At 38.9% G+C, this 18432-nt stretch overlaps 1 pseudogene; it reads left to right on the top strand.

The window, feature by feature from the left end:
- The first annotated feature begins 17602 nt into the window (after window positions 1-17602).
- Window positions 17603-18186, top strand: LOC101427241 (ubiquitin-ribosomal protein eS31 fusion protein-like; annotated as a pseudogene).
- The last annotated feature ends 246 nt before the right edge of the window (window positions 18187-18432 follow it).

Genomic DNA, 18432 nt, shown 5'->3' on the forward strand with positions numbered 1-18432 from the left:
GGTCTTAAAAGAGTGAAGTTGGAGGACTCTCACTTCCTGATTTTAAAGTATATTACTTAGCTATAGTGGTAAAAAAAAAAAACAAAAACAAAACTGGCATAAAGACAGACAGATTGGCCAGTGGAACTGAATTGAACTTAGATATAGACCTTCACATCTAAAATCAAGTGATTTTTGACAAGGCTGTCAAGCCCTCCCAGCTGGACCAGAACAGTCATTTCAACAAATGATGCTGGGAGAACTGGATATTCATATCCAAAAGAAAGAGAACCCCTGTCTCACACCCTGTACAAAAATTAACTCAAAATGGATCAAGGAGGGGAGCAGATGAGGCTCAAACACTACTTCCTACATGGGAGACCCCAGGTTTTGTTCCCAGTGGCTGCTAAAGAAAAACAGAAACAAACAACAAGGAAAACAAATGTAAAAACCAGCTCAGTGGCACCGATGTGGCTCAGTGGTTGAGTGCCAGATCAAGGACCTAAATATAAAAGCAACAACCATAAAACTCCCAGAAGAAAATGTAGGAAAACATCTTCAAGCTCTCGTGGTAGGCGATAGTTTCTTAAACTTTACACCCAAAGCACCAGCAACAAAAGAAAAAGTAGATAAATAGCGCCTCCTCAAAATGAAACGCTTTTAGGTCTGCCCCGACTTGGGGTCTCACCACAACGGCTTCTTGTGGGGTTTTGGTATTTTCCTTCTCTCTTCTCTCACCCTCTTGAGTCTGGAATTCTGACTTGGTATCCTGGATCTAGGAATTAAAGATTTCATTTTGCTACGAGGACGGGTTTTCTTACTGATTGCTCCTCTTTAATCATTTCTGTGACTTTCTTATGGGTTAATTCATTTAAATCTTCCCAAGTTTATCTGAAAGAAAAAGAGAAGAATGAGAAAGGGTAAAATCTTGTGTGAAACAGGCAACAAGAGGCACAGAGTGAACTGGCCAGAAGATAGATAGAGAAGGTTTTAAAACCTCACCAGGACATGAAATTGAAAAAATTCGAAAAATCCTTTTTCAAATGTCAGGTGAAACCTGGAGTTAAGCAATGGTCACAAACTTGGGGGTGTTCAAGAGTTGGTACTTGTGGGAAACGGACTTGGCCCAGTGGTTAGGGCGTCCGTCTACCACATGGGAGGTCGAGGTTCAAACCCCGGGCCTCCTTGACCCGTGTGGAGCTGGCCCATGCGCAGTGCTGATGCGTGCAAGGAGTGCCGCGCCACGCAGGGGTGTCCCTCGCATAGGGAAGCCCCACGCGCAAGGAGTGCACCCGTTAGGAGAGCCGCCCAGCATGAAAGAAAGTGCAGCCTGCCCAGGAATGGCGCCGCCCACACTTCCCATGCTGCTGACGACAACAGAAGCGGACAAAGATACAAGACGCAGCAAATAGACACAGAGAACAGACAACTGGGGGAGAAGGGGGAATTAAATAAATAAATAAATCTTTTAAAAAAAAAAAGAGTTGGTACTTGAAAATATTAGGAAAACCAGACATCTGAAACTTCAAACAAGCTTCAAAGAGTACTTGCTTAAGTCTGCAACCAAACGTTCATGACCTGAACAGCCCATAGAGAAAAAACTTACTGGATTACCTGAAGAACATCCTGTAACAGCTGATGAAGTAATTAGTGTCACTCTCTGATGTCCAAGTGGGAGAGTCCTGAAGAGAAAGTTTTTTAAGTCTTGCAGTTCACTGGTTTTATATAACTGGATGATGGAAGTTGGTTACCACACATTCTTTTATAGCCTTTCTTCTTCCTTTCTCAGAAGGCCTCTGGAAGTGGAGAAACATTGGTGATTGGAAGATTGAGGAATAACTGTGGGTACTGTACTCATTGTGAAAGAGAAAGAGCCGATTAACAATTAAGAAATGAGAACTACCTGTTCTACATATAATCAGTTATGCATGACCATACAGGACAATAAAGGATTCACAATAAAATTGTGCCACATTTGATTTAGCTCAAGGCAGTAAACCCTTTCATGTTGATATCCATGGAAATATCTGGACATAAAAAATTAGGAAAGGATTGCTCTCTGCATGTAATAATTTGTGGAATGTGCCATCTTATAATATACCAAGTGAGAACTAGGTGAAAATAAATACAATAAAATAATAATTTTTTAAAAAGTAAACACTTTCATACCTCAAAAGACTGTAAAAAGGGTGAAAAGGCAGTCAACTCAATGGGAGAAAATATTTTGAAACTACATATGCAGTAAGGGTTTAATATCCATGGTATATAAAGAGATACTAAACTCAACAATAAAAAAGATAAACTACCTGATAAAAAAATGGACAAAAGACTTGAAAAATACAATTGTCCAAAGAAGAAATACAAATGGTGAAAAAACACATGAAAAAACGTTTAACATCACTAGCAATTAGGGAAATACAAATCGAAACTACAATTAGATATCATTTCACACCTTTTAGAATGGCCACTTTTAAAAAGGCAGAAAATAACAAGTGTTGGAGAGGCTGTGGAGAGATAGGAATGCTTATTCACTGTGAGTGGAAATAGAGAATGGTACATCCACTGTGGAGGACTGCTTGGCAGTTTCTAAGGAAGTTGAATAGAGACTTACAGTGTGACCTGGCAATACCACTACTAGGTATATATATACACCCAGAAGAACTGAGAACAGTGACACGGACATCTGCACACTTATGTTCAAAGCGGCCTTACTCACAGTTGCCAAAAGATGGAAACAACCTAGGTGTCCATCAACCAATGAATGGATAAACAATTTGTGGTGTATACACATGATGGAATATTATGCAGCTGTAAGAAGAAATGAAGTCGTGAAGCATATGACGACGTGGATGAACCTGGAGGACATTATATTGAGTGAACCAAGCCAGACACAAAAGGACAAATACTGTATGATTGTGCTATTTTGAACTAAATATATTGTGTAAACTCTTGGAGTTAATAATTAGGATATAGGTTACCAGAAAATAGAATGAGGGTAGAGAATGGAAAGCTGGAGGTTAATCTGTGCAGAATTAGTGAAAATGTTGTTTGTAAATCTTTGGAAATGAATGGAATGGCGAGAGCATATCAGGGTGTTTGTGACTAGCAGAGCATATGGTTATGGCAGTGGTTGAAACAGAAAGTCTAAGGGCATTTATATTACTAGAAGGAAAGCTGAAAAATGTAACAGTGAAACCTCATGTGAAATATGAATATGGATAATATTGCTTATATAAGACTTTTTTCAAAATATAAACACAAACTAGAGAGAAGGACACAGAATAGCAGCTATGTATGGCAGGGGAAGCATAGAGAGATTGAGAGAGGATGAGATTTTGTTTGTCTGTTTTTTAATTTTTGTTGTTATTAAAATAATGAAAATGCTTTAATAATGATTGAAGTGATCAATGCATGACTATGTGATTATACCAAATACCATTGATTGTACACATTGGATGATTTTATGCTTTATTAATATGTATCAATAAAATCGATTTGTAAAAAAAAAAAAAGACATAGGCTCTTCAGGGTATCCTAGGCAGGATAAAGCTATTGTGTCTAAACTTTGCAACAGGACAAGTGTATTAGTCAGCCAAAGGGGTGCTGATGCAAAATACCAAAAATCTGTTGGGTTTTATAAAGGTTATTTATTTGGGGTAGAAGCTTACAGTTACCAGGCCATAAAGCATAAGTTACTTCCCTTATCAAAGTCCGTCACCACATGTTGGAGCAAGATGACTGCCAATGTTTGCCAGGGGTTCAGACTTCCTCTTCCTCTTAAGGCTCAGTGGTCCCAGCTTCTTCCAGTATCAACTGTACGTTGGGATAAGACTTGTCTCTCTCCTGGGGCTTGTTTCTCTCTGGGCTCAGCTGCTCTGCTGTCTCTACAAGGTCAGCTATAAAGAGGTGAAAAAACAGCTCATCTCTCTTCCCAGGGCCTCTGCCATGTCTAATGAAGCGTTCTCTCTCTCCTCACGTATCTGCTTCTCTGTGTATTTATTTCCTGGGGCTCCATCATTAAAACTCCAAACTCTGTCCTCTGCCATGTCTTTTCTCTGTGAGTCCCCGCCCACCAAGGGGATTGGGCCACATCAATAGGACATTGAGTAATGTCCTATTGATGTGGCCCAATCAAAACCCTAATCATAATTTAATCATGTCCAGAGGAACAGACCAGTTTACAAACATAATCCAATATCTATTTTTTGGAATTCATAAACAATATCAAACTACTACTACAAAAAGGAAAGGAACAGACGAGCTCCTGGGGTTCTAACACCAGAATTCAACCACTCTAACAGAGTCAACTCCATCTCAGAACTGCACCATGCTAATTCATGAATGGAATAATGACCGCAAGGTTCTGCAGAACTTGGAATCCTCAAAGAATTAAGCAGTTTCCATGTGATTTTTATTTGTTTTCAGGAAACTGGCCTAATGCATTTACAAATAGCAAAGAATTGAACAAATATTGAAATAGAAGTGATTTTATTAGTGAAGTTTGATCAGAAAATCAACTAAAATAACTCTTCTTTCAAGCTTCTTGATATATTATAGCATTTTCTATAATGAAGACTGAGTTATTAGAGCTTTTGAAATTAATAAATTTACATTAAATTTACATTAAATATAGCTGTGGTATCATTTTCATGAAAATCTTCACATCTTATTATTGAAAGAAAGTAAACAATTTTATTTTTTAAATTATATTTGTTCTCTAACAGGCATTTATCTTTTGGTAAGTCAGTACTGGCTAATATAAAGACAAAACAGGAAGCAATAGTAGTATTTTCATTTAACTTATTGGACAGTAAAATATTTTCCTGAGATTTATTTACCCAATTCAAACCAATGTTTCTTTTTCATATCTGTCATTATCACGTATCATATACGTCTAAAGGAGGAAATTTTCTGAGTGCATATGTTCAAAACTAAAAGCAGAGAGGTCATTTGAAGAGCAATGGTCACCACTGCGTGAGCCTGTGTCTCCACGCTAGAATGAGCCACATGATCGTCACATCACCGTGTAGATTCCCCAGTTAGCAGATTTGAAGGGAAGAGGAGGTGGTTAGGAAGCAAAAAGAAATAGGAACTTTACAGGCTTCATCTTCCTCATCATCCTTGCCAGAGAGATGTGCCCCAGGGAATCTTCATCCTGACCCTTTCTGGTCTTCCCTTTAACTTGAGAGAAAAATGTATCAGGGAGACTAGTAGAGGCAATTTTTGGTACTACTTTAGAACAATTTTGTACATTTTACTTGGAAGTGTGGCAGCAGCTCAATCCCTTTCTGACATTCAGAAGTGTCAGTTGTGGAGGAGAAATAAGAAGGATGGAGAAGGACCTTTTCACTTCTTAACACAGAGCTCCAGTGAAACAGCTCACCCCAAACCTCAGAGCCTCCGAAAGGGAAGTACTGAGGCAAGCTGAAGTCCCAGAGGGAAAGGGGGGAGAAAATTGAATTTTCTTTTTCTATAAAGAAGCAATTGAAAATCTAAGACATGGAAGAAAATAAGGGAGCAGTATAGTAGAATCTGAAGCTAAACATGAGTGATTAGTGGAATTCCAAAACTAAATTTCAGTAACTAATTGAATGTCATTTTAACCTGAAACATGTACAGAAACTTGGTGGAATGGGTATGAGTTCCTGCTTTGAATATTACTTTTCCACATATTTTACCAATCTGGATAGTTGATCAGGCTCAGACAAGAAAGATACCATGAAAATGATCCCACCACTTGAACAGAAAGTTCCCTGCCATTCTTCTCAGACACCCAGGCTTCTCCCTGGACCGCTGTTCCCAGCAACTTCCCCAGCAACTCCTGGTCACATAGATGTAGCCCTGGAATTCCTTGGGATCTGGATTCACTGCCAGGTTTTCCCTGACAAATACAAGATAGCAAATTTCACGTTCTCCCTAGACTTCATCTGATAGCCTCTGGTGGTGAATTTGGGTCATAAAGTTCATATATCCTTTGTGGAAATTTGTGTCAAAGTGTATTCAGTGGTAACTTAATCACAGAGCAAAGAAGATTTTAGATTGGAAACAGTTCTTTATTATTTTATTCAGAAATGTATACTATGCACCTGCTGAGTGACACACAGTTTTCAAGCACTGGATTGAGCATAACGACTTGTCCTAATTCCTGGTCTTCATAATTTTGTATGTGCACACAATGAAAATTATATGAACCCAACACAAGAAGTACTGTGAAAAGTGATGGACACATCCTGTACAGCACATATCCCCTGATTTCATAACATGTCCTCTGATTTCATAAATGCATTTTCTCTATAAATAGCATGCTAGCATTTTTATTCACATATCCTCTGTGAATCAGGCTTTCAGCGGTTTCACAACATGGCTCTCCTTATGATTCCCATTAACTCAGCATTATCTATTAAATAACAATGAATCTTCAGATTTTTAACTTTCCTCCATTTTCATGTGGTAAGAAAATCTATAATTGTAATCAACACCTAATTTTAAAGCCTAATTTCAGCTCCAGATTATGATTTCTCCTCTAGAACTTTGATTAGACTCTAGAATTTAAATAATTAAAAAACTTTTATAAAAAGATCCAGAAGACAAATTATTCTCATCCTTCTTTATTTGGGGTTCATGTTTTATAGCACAAAGATTGAACGATTTTTGGGGCAGTCAAATGGGTGCCTGCTCCATGGGAATTCCCAAATCATTCTGCAGACATCTCTTAGCTGTTCTCCTTCCTCTAACAGCATCTTTTTCTTCCAGTTCTGCTGTATTGCATAGTAGATAATTGGAACAAGAGTCAGTAAAATACCCTGGGGAAAAAAATGTATGAAAAGTCCTGCTTTATTGCAAGTTTCTAGGCAACATTTATCGGATAAAATAGATTTAGTTCCTACTTATCTCATAATCAATTCATTTTTTCAATTCTTGGCCAAGTATTATTCATATTAAACTCTCAATTCTTACAAAGTCTTTATTAACTTTTTTTCATTACCCCCAAATCTGCATTTCTAAAACAAATGACTCTCCCCAATAACCTGACAAATTTCTGATTTGTATAATGCTCATATTTTAACTTCCTTGCATTGTCTCTTGGAGTGGGACTGGTTTCCAAAAAGAGCTTTGGTTGGGTATACTAACTAAACAACTCTCTATGTGAATCCCTCACTCCCTCTGCCCCCTCAAAAACAAGAACAAGTGTGAAGTCAATGACTCAGTAGATTTCATCTGAATAGATTCACCAGGAAAAGTATATTTAACATCTGATCTCTCCTGTATCAAGAGTTGGTCTTTCATATTAAAGAAGACAACACTCAAGCCAAGGAGTAACAGTCTTGCAAAAATGGATGGGTATTAATTAATATAGAACTGTATAAACATGAAGTCTGTGGAAATGGTTCACCCTTTTTTCCTCATCCTTGGCTCTGTTACAACAAGAAAAATAGCTAATTTCTTCAGGCATATATGCCAGGTATTGTGTTGAACACTTTACAGTCATTTTCTCAGTTGCAACAGTACTTTGAGATAGGTACTATTCTTTCACTCCATTTTATAAATAAGAAAAATTCAAAGTAAGTAAATTAATCCAGGTAGCACAGATATAAGATTTGGACCCTGGTTAACTGACTCAACCCATGCCTTTTGTCACCACAGCATGTTTTTCTTTCCATGTTTTCCAGGTTGAGCAGAGGGAAAAACCTAATTATAAACTGAATTTTCAGGCCCTCAAGCTTATTGCAATACTTGGTGCACTGAAAGTTCTTACAATAGGTTTGTATTCCTATTTCCTGTATTTTCTCTGAAATATTACTTACAGAAACACAGCATTTGTGTGAACCATCTCATTTCCAAATATGTTTTCTCAACCACTTCCATCCATGCATTTGCCAGATTTTGGAAAACAGTTGATGAACTAGGTCTCCGACACACATGAGAACATCTTTCATCTTATGATTTTCAATGGTTTTATTCAAGTGGTAATTTCTCTTTGAACTTTTCTCAATGAACTTGTCATTTTCATCAATGACAATGCACATATCTTGCAGTTGTTGTGTCTTATGTTCATCAAGGCGCCCCGTGTTAACCTTAGCTATATCTAAAACATTTGTTATTTTAGGAGTGGATATGGTCCCTAAGTTTGCCAGTAATTTGAACAGAAAATCAAGTAGCATATAACCAAACCCTCAAATGTGAAGGGACTCAAACTACACAAAATGTTAGTGCAGCATTTATATGGAGTAAGACTAATAATTTAGAACACACTGTTTCACTATATTGGAAATTTAAGGCATGTTCTCACTCTGCTTTTTATTGTCCCACAGGTTCATTGTTAATCAATAAATTCCTATAACTAAGGCTCATAAACCAAAGAGTTATGAAAATCTCTGACTCTGGGAAGTTGGCAAGCAGGAAATTGAAAGGGGATAGGATCCTCCTCTGTGCAGAGATGAAGGGACAAGAAACAACTAACCTGTGTAGGCTTCAGTGATCACTATCACTCTCTGTGTCTCCTTTTTATTTTCTCTCTTTATGTTTAACTTTGCCTTATTCCCAAAGTATTTTAGGCAATATATGGGAATTAGAGAAGTTAAGATTCCAACAGTCCCCGATACCAATTATTAGGGGAGTATTTGTCTTAAGAAGATGGGATTTGTCTTAAGGAAAAAGGAAGGGAGAGAGAGAACATAGGCTGGAGCCAATTACACTAAGAATGTAGTGATAAAAATGAAAAAAGAAAAAAAAAAAGCCATAGCCTAAATGAGGGAAATAGGAAGACAGAAATATATGCACTCACCTTTCCTAAAGATTGGAATTCACTGTGCCAAATGTTGTCTCTGAAATCTGGAATATAGAACATACAGTTCAATGTTGGACCTGGGTTTCTTTTAGATATTGTGGCTGATTGGGTGAGTATAAGTGAATGCACTTGTGTTGTTTGTGTTCCCTTTGAGTTAAAGCATTCTCAAATACTGGCAGGTTAAACAAAAATACATACTCATCTACAGAATCCAAGGATAGTGATGAAATTTTTGTCTATTTTTTTCGATTAGCATTAACTAAGAGTATGAATTTAAAAATGGAATCTTAATAATGGATTGCATATTTTTATCACTTCCTTTTAAGATGAACTTCAATGTAAACCTCTAGAAAATGTGTACAGTAGTGTAGAACTGTCAGGGAAGAAGAAGAGAGTCTTGGATTGCATAAAAAACTAAAAGAGGCAAACTCAAAATGAAATTAAAAAATGAAAACAAAGGTAAGGAAAATATATTCCTGGAAAATACCAGCAAAAAAAAAATAAAGCTGCAATGGCAACATAAACATTAGAAAAAATAAAAATCAATGCAAAATCGTATGTTAAATGTAATTTAATATTTAAAAATATATACTTGAAAGCATTAATAATACAGGAGTTATAGCATTAATGATCCATTGAGTACTTTCTTATTCTATTACAAATTGAAAAATACTCATGCAATGGTCAAATATTTAAAATAAAAGTGGTGTATTATTAAGAGTGAACAATAAGGGCAACGGACTTGGCCCAGTGGTGAGGGCGTCCGTCTACCACGTGGGAGGTCCGTGGTTCAAACCCCGGGCCTCCTTGACCCATGTGGAGCTGGCCCATGTGCAGTGCTGATGCGCACAAGGAGTGCCGCACCATGCAGGGGTCTCCCCCCCCCCCCCCCCCCCCCCCCCCGCGTAGGGGAGCCCCAGGCGCAGGAGTGCACCCATAAAGAGAGCTGCCCAGCGCGAAAGAAAGTGCAGCCTGCCCAGGAATGGCGCCGCCCACACATCCCCTGCCACTGACGACAACAGAAGTGGACAAAGAAACAAGATGCAGCAAATAGACACAGAGAACAGACAACGGGGGGGGGGGGGGGGGGGGGCAGGGGGGTAAATAAATAAATAAATCTTAAAAAAAAAAAAAAGAGTGAACAATAATGAGAATGCTACAATAGCAAAACTTGTGGGACATGACCCCAGCAGAATGGCAAAGAAAATATGTAGCTATACAAGCATTTACTACAAAACAAGGGTTTTCATGCTTCCTTGCATGCCTGGTAATTTTTATGGGATCCTAGACATTGTGAATTTTGCCATATAGAGTGCTAAATAGTTTTGTATCCTTATAAATACTCTTGAGTTTTCTTTTGGGATACAGTTAAATTATTTGGAGTGTTTGAACCTCTCAGGAGTTGTTTTTAAGATTGTGAGGTGACACTAGAGCATTACAAGTAACTAATAAATAGGGCCAGTTACTCTCCACTACCAAGGAAAGATACTTCTGAATATTCTTCCCACTGAGCCATGAATCATGAGGCTTCCATTCTGGTTTGTAGCAGTAGGCACTGTTCATGGTTCTGTGACATTGTCGGGCTCTGTTCCCTCAATCCTTTCCATTTTCTTTTCTCCAGCCTCAGGTAATTTCTCATATGCATGTGCTGATTGGGGGATGAAGCTCTGCATTTCCCTGGCGCTATTTCTTTATCACTCTCCTCTCGGTTCTGTTCTGTAAACTCTAACTGCCTTAGTTTCCCCAGACACTCAGGTCTTTTGTCTCGAGGAGTATACCAGGCTACACCTCTATTCTCTCTCATCATTATTTCCTGGAGACTCTTTCTAAGCAGTAATGTTACTGGATTTTGTCTAGGTTCTTGGCTATTCTGCAGAAATGAATTTCAAGAGCACGCTGGGTGAGTTAGGCCAGTAATTTATTCAGGTAGGGAGGGGAGAGAAATGGGAGAAATAACAGAGCAGGGGTCACAGGTAGAGAGGAAGGAGCTGAAAAGGGATAAAGAGGGCTGATTTACAGACTACAATTCCCCATTGTAGGTTATAAATCCCCAGGTTTACTTGCGTGGTCATGTGGCAGAGGGTAAATGGTGAGACAGGCACACAGAGGGCAGCAACGGGTCCAGAGGCAAGAGAGCAGGGTGAGAGCGTTCTCGGGCCTCTCAGTCTGCTTTATAAACTATTAATTATTCCACCCCTTTGCTAATGGCAGGGAAGGGGTTCCAGCTGTTTGCTATTTTGATTGCTTACCCCACCCATCAATCCTCCAGTGAGGGCCCAATGATAAAGTCCTTGGGAAATATCTGGGACTTTTCTTTGCTCCCAGAAGAAGTCTTTGTTCTGCATAGCAGAATCCTGGGGGTGGGATCTTCCAGCAGCCATCTTGGGGGTTACTGATGTCCACATGGACTCTCTGACAGGTTCTAAATCCATCTCTCAATTTCCTGTCTTACTAACCTGCTTCAGTAAGCTATGGAAGTCATAGAGCTCACCTTGTTTCCTGTCTTTCAGAGATCACTATTCTTCATTGGCTGATGTCAAATGTCTTGAAAACCATTATTTCATATAAGTTGTCTATATCTGGTTGTTTCATGTGGAAAGGTAAATGTGTTCTCTGTTATTACATCTTGGCTCAGCCAAAGACTTGCTTTGGTCAATGAGATACCAGTAGATATGAAACAAATGGGGGATTAAAATGCTATTTTTAAATTGAGGCTATCTGCTTTTGATACTGCAATCACAATCAAAAGACATTCCTTGACCATCTGCTCATTCAGGAGGAATGAGATGTACATATGCCATATGCAACTCAAACTGCCACTTATATGTGCAGAGTCACATTTGGCCAGTATCTATACACCCTTCCCAGTCACAGGCATTAGGAAATAAATGCTTTTTGTTTTATGCCATTTGAGAAAATGAGTTTATTGCTGTTTTATATATTGGAATAGCTGACGGACACAACATATGTCATATCTTCTCACTATATAATTCTTATCTTTGGGACTTTCTTCTGTGATTTCCATCATTTTGCATCTTCTTGCTTCATTTTGTACATTTTCCTTCATATATTTTCCAGTTTCTTCAACTTTTCCTAATCTGGTTAAATCTATCCTTTGTGTTCTTAATTTTGATGTATAGTATTTTTCAATTTTAGAATATACATTGAGTTCTTTTATACAGTTCTTAATCCCTTTGTCTTCCATATCACTGAACATATTAATGACAATTATTTTAAAGGTTTTGTCTGATAACTCCAATCTGGAGATCTTTAGGACAGTGTTTGGGGCTTTTTTGTCTGTTTTTGGGATTGTGTGTGTATTTGTCTGCTTTTTTCTGGGTTCAATTGTCTGCTTATCAGGGCATTTCTTTTCTCCTTGACTGTGTCCTTATTTTTTATTTAATGCCAGATATTGCAGTTGCAAAATTGTTTGTAGAAAATCCTTAGCACCTGGGATATTATATATCTCCAGAGAGAATTACATTTACTTCTACTAGTCACTTGGGAGCCTGACTAATCTGTGACAATCTCAATCCAATTTCAGGTATTTAAGTGGAGCGATGATCCCTGAATAGGCCAGGCTACCTTCTTTTATCTTTACTCCTATAGCTTATTAGGCCTTTGTGGATCCAAGCCTAGGTGAAGTGCTTTCACTAGGAAGAAAGAAGGAAATTCAAAGTAGGACCTGAACTCTATTTTGTACTCTCCTCTCAAGCCTTCTTTAAATTTCTTTGGAATCAGCATTCAATCCCTAGGATAAACTCATCTTTTTTAGCATTTGATTCTCCCCTGTATCCTGACATGATAATTCGACACTATCTTGTTAGTCTTCACTATCATGAGACAAATTTTATTAACTTTTTATTCAAATTTGCTACCTCTCGGGAGGAAGGTTAATCTGAATCATTTATTCTGACATTACCGGAAGTAGAAATCCATCTCTTACCTTTTTTAGATAAAAATTTCTTGAGACTTTGAATTGAGGTCACCAAAAATAACCTGAAAAAGATGTTGTGATGGTTAATTTCATGTGCCAACTTGGCTAGGTTATGGTGTCCAGTTGTTTGGTCAAGCAAGTACTGGCCTGATTGTTACTGTGAGGGTATTTTGTAGATGGATTTATATTTATAATCAGTTGATTGCATCTATGGTTGATTACATCCACAACAAATGAAGGTGATTACCTTCAGCAATGTGGAGGTGTATCCTCATCTAATAACCAGAGGTCTTAAAAGCCAGAACTGAGGCTTTCAGAAATCAAAAAGGATTCTGCCTCAGGTTCAGTCAGCCCGCTACCCCTGGGGGATATGGGGAATATGGATTTGCTAGACTTCAGAATCACCTTTATTGGGCTTTCCAGCTTGTGGCATGCCCTATGGAATTCAGACTTGCCAGTCCCCATGCTCGCATGAGCCAATTCCTCATAATAAATCTCTTAACATACACATACACTTTTGGTTCTCTTTCTCTGGATAACTTTAATACATATTTTCGTACTTAGTGTAGGAAGCTGCTATTATAAATAGCTAAAAATATGGAAGTGGCTGGTAGGATTTTGAGGTGCTTGATAGAAAAAAAAAAAGACAAACAAACAAACAAAAAACTAAATTGCTGTGAAGAGACCTATAAAGAAAGTTTCTATCAGAAACAGAGAATACACATATTGTCATGAGCAGAATATTGATAGACATTAAAGATGCTTCTGGTGAGGTCTTAAAAAGAAATGGTGAGTGTGTTATTGCAAGCTGGAGGAAAGGTAATCCTTGTTATAAAGTGGCAGAGAACTTGGCAAAATTGTATTCTGATGTTGGACGGAAGGCAGAACTTGTAAACAATGAAGTTGGATATTTACCTGGGGAGATTTCCAAGCAAAGTCTGGAAGATACAGGGTAGGTTCTCCTTTTAGCTTGTAGTAAAATGAGAGAGGGAAGAAATAAACTGCGGCCTGAGCTATTAAGCATAAAGGAAGAAGATGATTTAGACAATTCCCAGCCTATCAAGTAGTGTGTTCTGATACTAGGGCCAGAAGTGGTTCTATCAGGGGGCCACACTGAGCTCCAAGGAGGTGACACCCTAGAGAAAGGGGCCCACATAAGGGTGTGACTGACTACCTGTATTCTAAGGAGATGAAGTGTCTGACTCATGGATTCAGTCAACCATGTCAGAGAAAGTCAGTATTGGACATTCATTTATCCTGGAAGGAACTTTGAAAGATTAGTTTGTCTGATAGTTTAGATGCCCACTTTGATGTGCATACAAAACCAACAAGATTTTTGGGAATTTTGTAAGAGTAGAATCACTGCCAGCCCGGACATAAAGGGAAAGAGAATGAAATGAAGGGAAAATGACTTCAAGGGCAGAACCATGAAACAGATTTCTGGCAGAGATTTCCTTGGGCCAAGAGAGAGGGTGCTTCCACCCTAGCCTCTGTATGAGGAGGGGCTTCTGTCCAGTGTTTAGAAAAGGTGGACCTTTGGTCTCAGTGTTTGGGGGGACCTACCCTTCCACCCCGTGCTAAAAAAGGGTGGGTCTAAGCCTTGACTTATGAGGAGAGCATGGCTGTTGCCCTACTGCTCAGAAAAGGTGCAGCTGCCTCTCCAGCAGGCCTCAGGGACAAAGCATTGGTCCAGACATGACTCTCAGACCTTGAAATTTAATGGAATTTGTGCTACTGGATTCCAGATTTATTTGGGACTTGGGATTCCTGTTTCCTTACGATTTCTCCCTTCTGGGATCAGAATGTCTATCCTTTGCCTGTCCTACTGTTGTATTTTGGAAGCAGATAACTTGTTTTCTAGGTTTCACAGGTCTACAGAGAGGAATTTTTCCCCAGATTGACCACACTCATAACTGATTTTGGTGAGACTTGAGACTTAGAGTTGTTATCAAAACATGCTGTTTTGGGGTCCAGAGAGTAGAGTGTTGAGAATCAGATCATGTCCCCACAAAAGATACATTCAAGTCTAAATTCACCATTCCTATGAGTGAGAACCCATTTGTAAATAAGATCTTTGAAGATATTTTAATTAAAGTGAATACTGTTTTGTGAATAGGATCTTTGAAGATCCTGTTTAGATGAGGTCACATTGAATTGGGGGAGTGAGGCTTAACCCATATGGCTGAAACCCTTACAAGGAGAAGGAATCTAGACAGAGACACAGACAACTGAATAAGAGGTGGAAGCCAGATGAAGCCATGTGATGGAGGCAGAGATGTAAGCCAAGGAGCCCCAAGGATTGAGGAAAGCCAGCACCAGAATGCTACAGACTTCAGGAGAAAGCATGGCCTGTCGAGAAGTTGATTTTCGGCTTCTAGCTTTGGAAACTGTGAGACAAGAGACTAGCATTGTTTAAACCAACCAATCATGTGATAGTTGTCACAACAGTCCTGGCAAACCAAGACAGATGAAATACAACATGAGACAGGGTAATAGGAGTGGAAAAATCTATCTTCTCAGTAACAATGTTAACTTGTTTTGTGCATGGAAAAAATCAAGAAAGCTGAGAGTCAGGAAGCGGACTTGGCCCAGTGGTTAGGGAGCGGTTCAAACCCCAGGCCTCCTTGACCCGTGTGGAGCTGACCCATGCACAGTGCTGATGTGCGCAAGGAGTTCCGTGCCACGCAGGGGTGTCCCCCACGTAGGGGAGCCCCACGCACAAGGAGTGCGCCCCATAAGGAGACCCGCCCCGCATGAAACAAAGTGCAGCCTGCCCAAGAATGGTGCCGCACACACGGAGAGCTGACACAACGAGATGATGCAACAAAAAGAAACACAGATTCCCGTGCCGCTGACAACAACAGAAGCAGACAAAGAAGATGATGCAGCAAACAGATACAGAGAACAGACAGCTGTGCTGGGGGGGGGAGTGGAGATAAATAAATAAATAAATAAATCTTTAAAAAAAAGAAAGCTGAGAGTAGGACTGAAAAAAAATCACTAAATGTATGAACTTACGGAAAGAGGAATTCATTCTTTAGTGCAGCTTCTGGCTATTTTGTGTAATTTTTAAAAGACATATGCAAGCAAAATGTAGATCTTGTGCATATTTTCCTCAGGGTATTTTATGGAATATTGTTTTAATTGTTCATAAGGGAATTCATTAAGCCTCTAATGAAGATAAGTAATTTGAATAAGCCTTCAGCAGCTTCAGAGAAAAGAAGCTAAAGCCATTTGCAAAATGAACATTTAGATCCGAAATGATCTTTAATCTCACTTGATACTTCTGTGACACAGTCTTATCTAGAAGTGTGTTGTTTAGTCTTCAAACATTTGGGGGATTGTTGGCTTTCATTCTGTTACTGATTTCTAATTTTCTTCCACTGTGGTCTGAGAGTGAACCTAGTATTATTTCTATTCTTTTAAATATGTTGATATGTGTTTTGTGGGTCAGTATGTGGTATATCTTGGTGAATATACCAGTGAGTTTGAGAAGAATGTGTAATCTGCTGTTATTGAAGAAGTATTCTGAAAATATCAATTAGAAGCTGCTGTTAATGGTGCTATTCAGTTCAACTCTATCCTTCCTGATTTTCTGCCTGCAGATTCTGTCAATTACTGATAGAGTTGTTGGAGTTTCCAACCATAATAGTGGATTTGTCTATATCTCCCTTGCAGTTCTGTCAGCGCTTCCTCATTTATTTATTTTGATGCTCTGTTCTTAGGCACTTGCAAATTCATATTTTTTATGTCTTGGAGAATTGACCTCTTTTTTATTATGAAATGACCTTCTTTATCCCGATAATGTTCCTTTCTCTGAAGCTGCTTTGACTTAAATTAATATAGTTACTCTAGTTTTCTTTTTTTTAACCCTTCACTTACTTTTTCATAAACTACACAAGTGTTTATTGCTCCCTTGCTAAAAATACGTCAAAGTCTTCCAGTTCTTTTTAAGATCATATCAATCACATCTAATTATCTAAATATGCTATCCACTCCAGGCTTATCTCTGATCTTTCCCTCAAACTTTTATGCTGCACCTATGCTGAAGTTTCAGGTCCCCAGATAAACCACACACTGTCTCATCTGTGTTCTTTCTCCTTAGACCTGCTCTTTTACCATTTTCTGCCTTCGTCACTTGGCAGGAAGCCTTATTCATTTTCTTGGTTCTCAGTTTCTTTGTTTCTTTGTTATCTGACATCTTCTCTGAAGCATTCCATGTGCTCCCATTGCATGTGATGCTTCCTTTTTCCGTTTTCATAGCATTTGTTAACCCAGTTTCCTCTTTATTTGTTTGGATTCCCCATTCATCTGTTAACTCTGTGAGGGCAAGATCATATGTGACTTTTTAGCAGTTTTCTCCCCAGTATCTATTACAATACTGTGCACATAGTCAATTCTCAAAATTGTTTGTTGAGAAACTGCCAAATCCCTCAGAATCAAAGAGATATTTTCCAAACCATAGGAAGCTGTTGGAAGCAATCCACACGTCTCACAGGAGTGTTGTTGAGGCTGGGGACTTCAATTTACAAGAAAGTTAGTGCTGATTTTTAACAGTGCCAGGACCATTCTCCCAATCAGGAAGAGCCAAGTGTACAGAATTGCTAATATCTTTGGTACCTGTGATGATTAGGCTATTGTGTCAAGTCGGCCAGGTAATTGTGCCCAGTTGTTTGGTAAAGGAAGCACTGGGCTAATTGTAATACAAGGGCATTTATGGACTTTAGTCACCATTGCAGTGGTAAATCATAGATAGCTGGTTATAATTACATCAATCAGGGAGATTGTCATCAGCAATGAGTGATGCTTAACCCAATCAGTTGAATCCCTTAGAAGAGGAAGTGATTCCAGCATTGAGAATTTCCCAGCTCGTCTTTGGACAGAGAACTCATCAAGAATCTTCATTGGCTTCCTTTCTGATCCACCATCTGTGGTGGAACCACCACCAAGATGCAGATTTTCGTAAAAACCCTGACGGGAAAGACCATCACTCTTGAGGTTGAACCTTCGGATACAAGAGAAAATATGAAAGCCAAGATCCAGGATAAGGAAGGAATTCCTCCTGATCAGCAGAGACTGATCTTTGCTGGCAAAGCAACTAGAAGATGGACATACTTTGTCTGACTACAACATTCAAAATGAGTCCACTCTTCATCTTGTGTTGAGACTTCGTGGTGGTGCTAAGACAAGGAAGAAGAAGTCTTACACTACTCCCAAGAAGAATAAGCATAAGAGAAAGAAGGTTAAGCTGGCTGTCCTGAAATATTATAAGGTGGATGAGAATGGCAAAATTAGTCACCTTTGTAGGGAGTGCCCTTCAGATGAATGTGGTGCTGGAGTTTTTATGGCCAGCCACTTCGACAGACATTACTGTGGCAAGTGTTGTCTGACTTACTGCTTCAACAAACCAGAAGACAAGTAATTGTATGTGGATTAATAAAAAACATGAACTAAGATTAAAAAAAAAAAAAATCTTCATTGGACTTTCATTGGAGCTCCTGGTTGCAGCCTGCCTGTGGAACTTGGACTTGTGCACCCCCATGGCTGCATGAGAGACCCTGATAAATCTCTTACCATTGACAGATATCCCTTGTTGATTCTGTTTCCCCAGAGAACCGTGACTAATACAGTACCTGCAACCCTAATGATCCCTTTGAGTTATATCTCTTTGGCTGATGATTTGCCAATTGGAGTCTCTGGCAAAGGGAGGCAGCCTCTATGGGGAGGC

The sequence above is a fragment of the Dasypus novemcinctus genome, chromosome 5 (genome assembly GCF_030445035.2).
Source record: "Dasypus novemcinctus isolate mDasNov1 chromosome 5, mDasNov1.1.hap2, whole genome shotgun sequence".
NCBI lineage: Eukaryota > Metazoa > Chordata > Mammalia > Cingulata > Dasypodidae > Dasypus > Dasypus novemcinctus.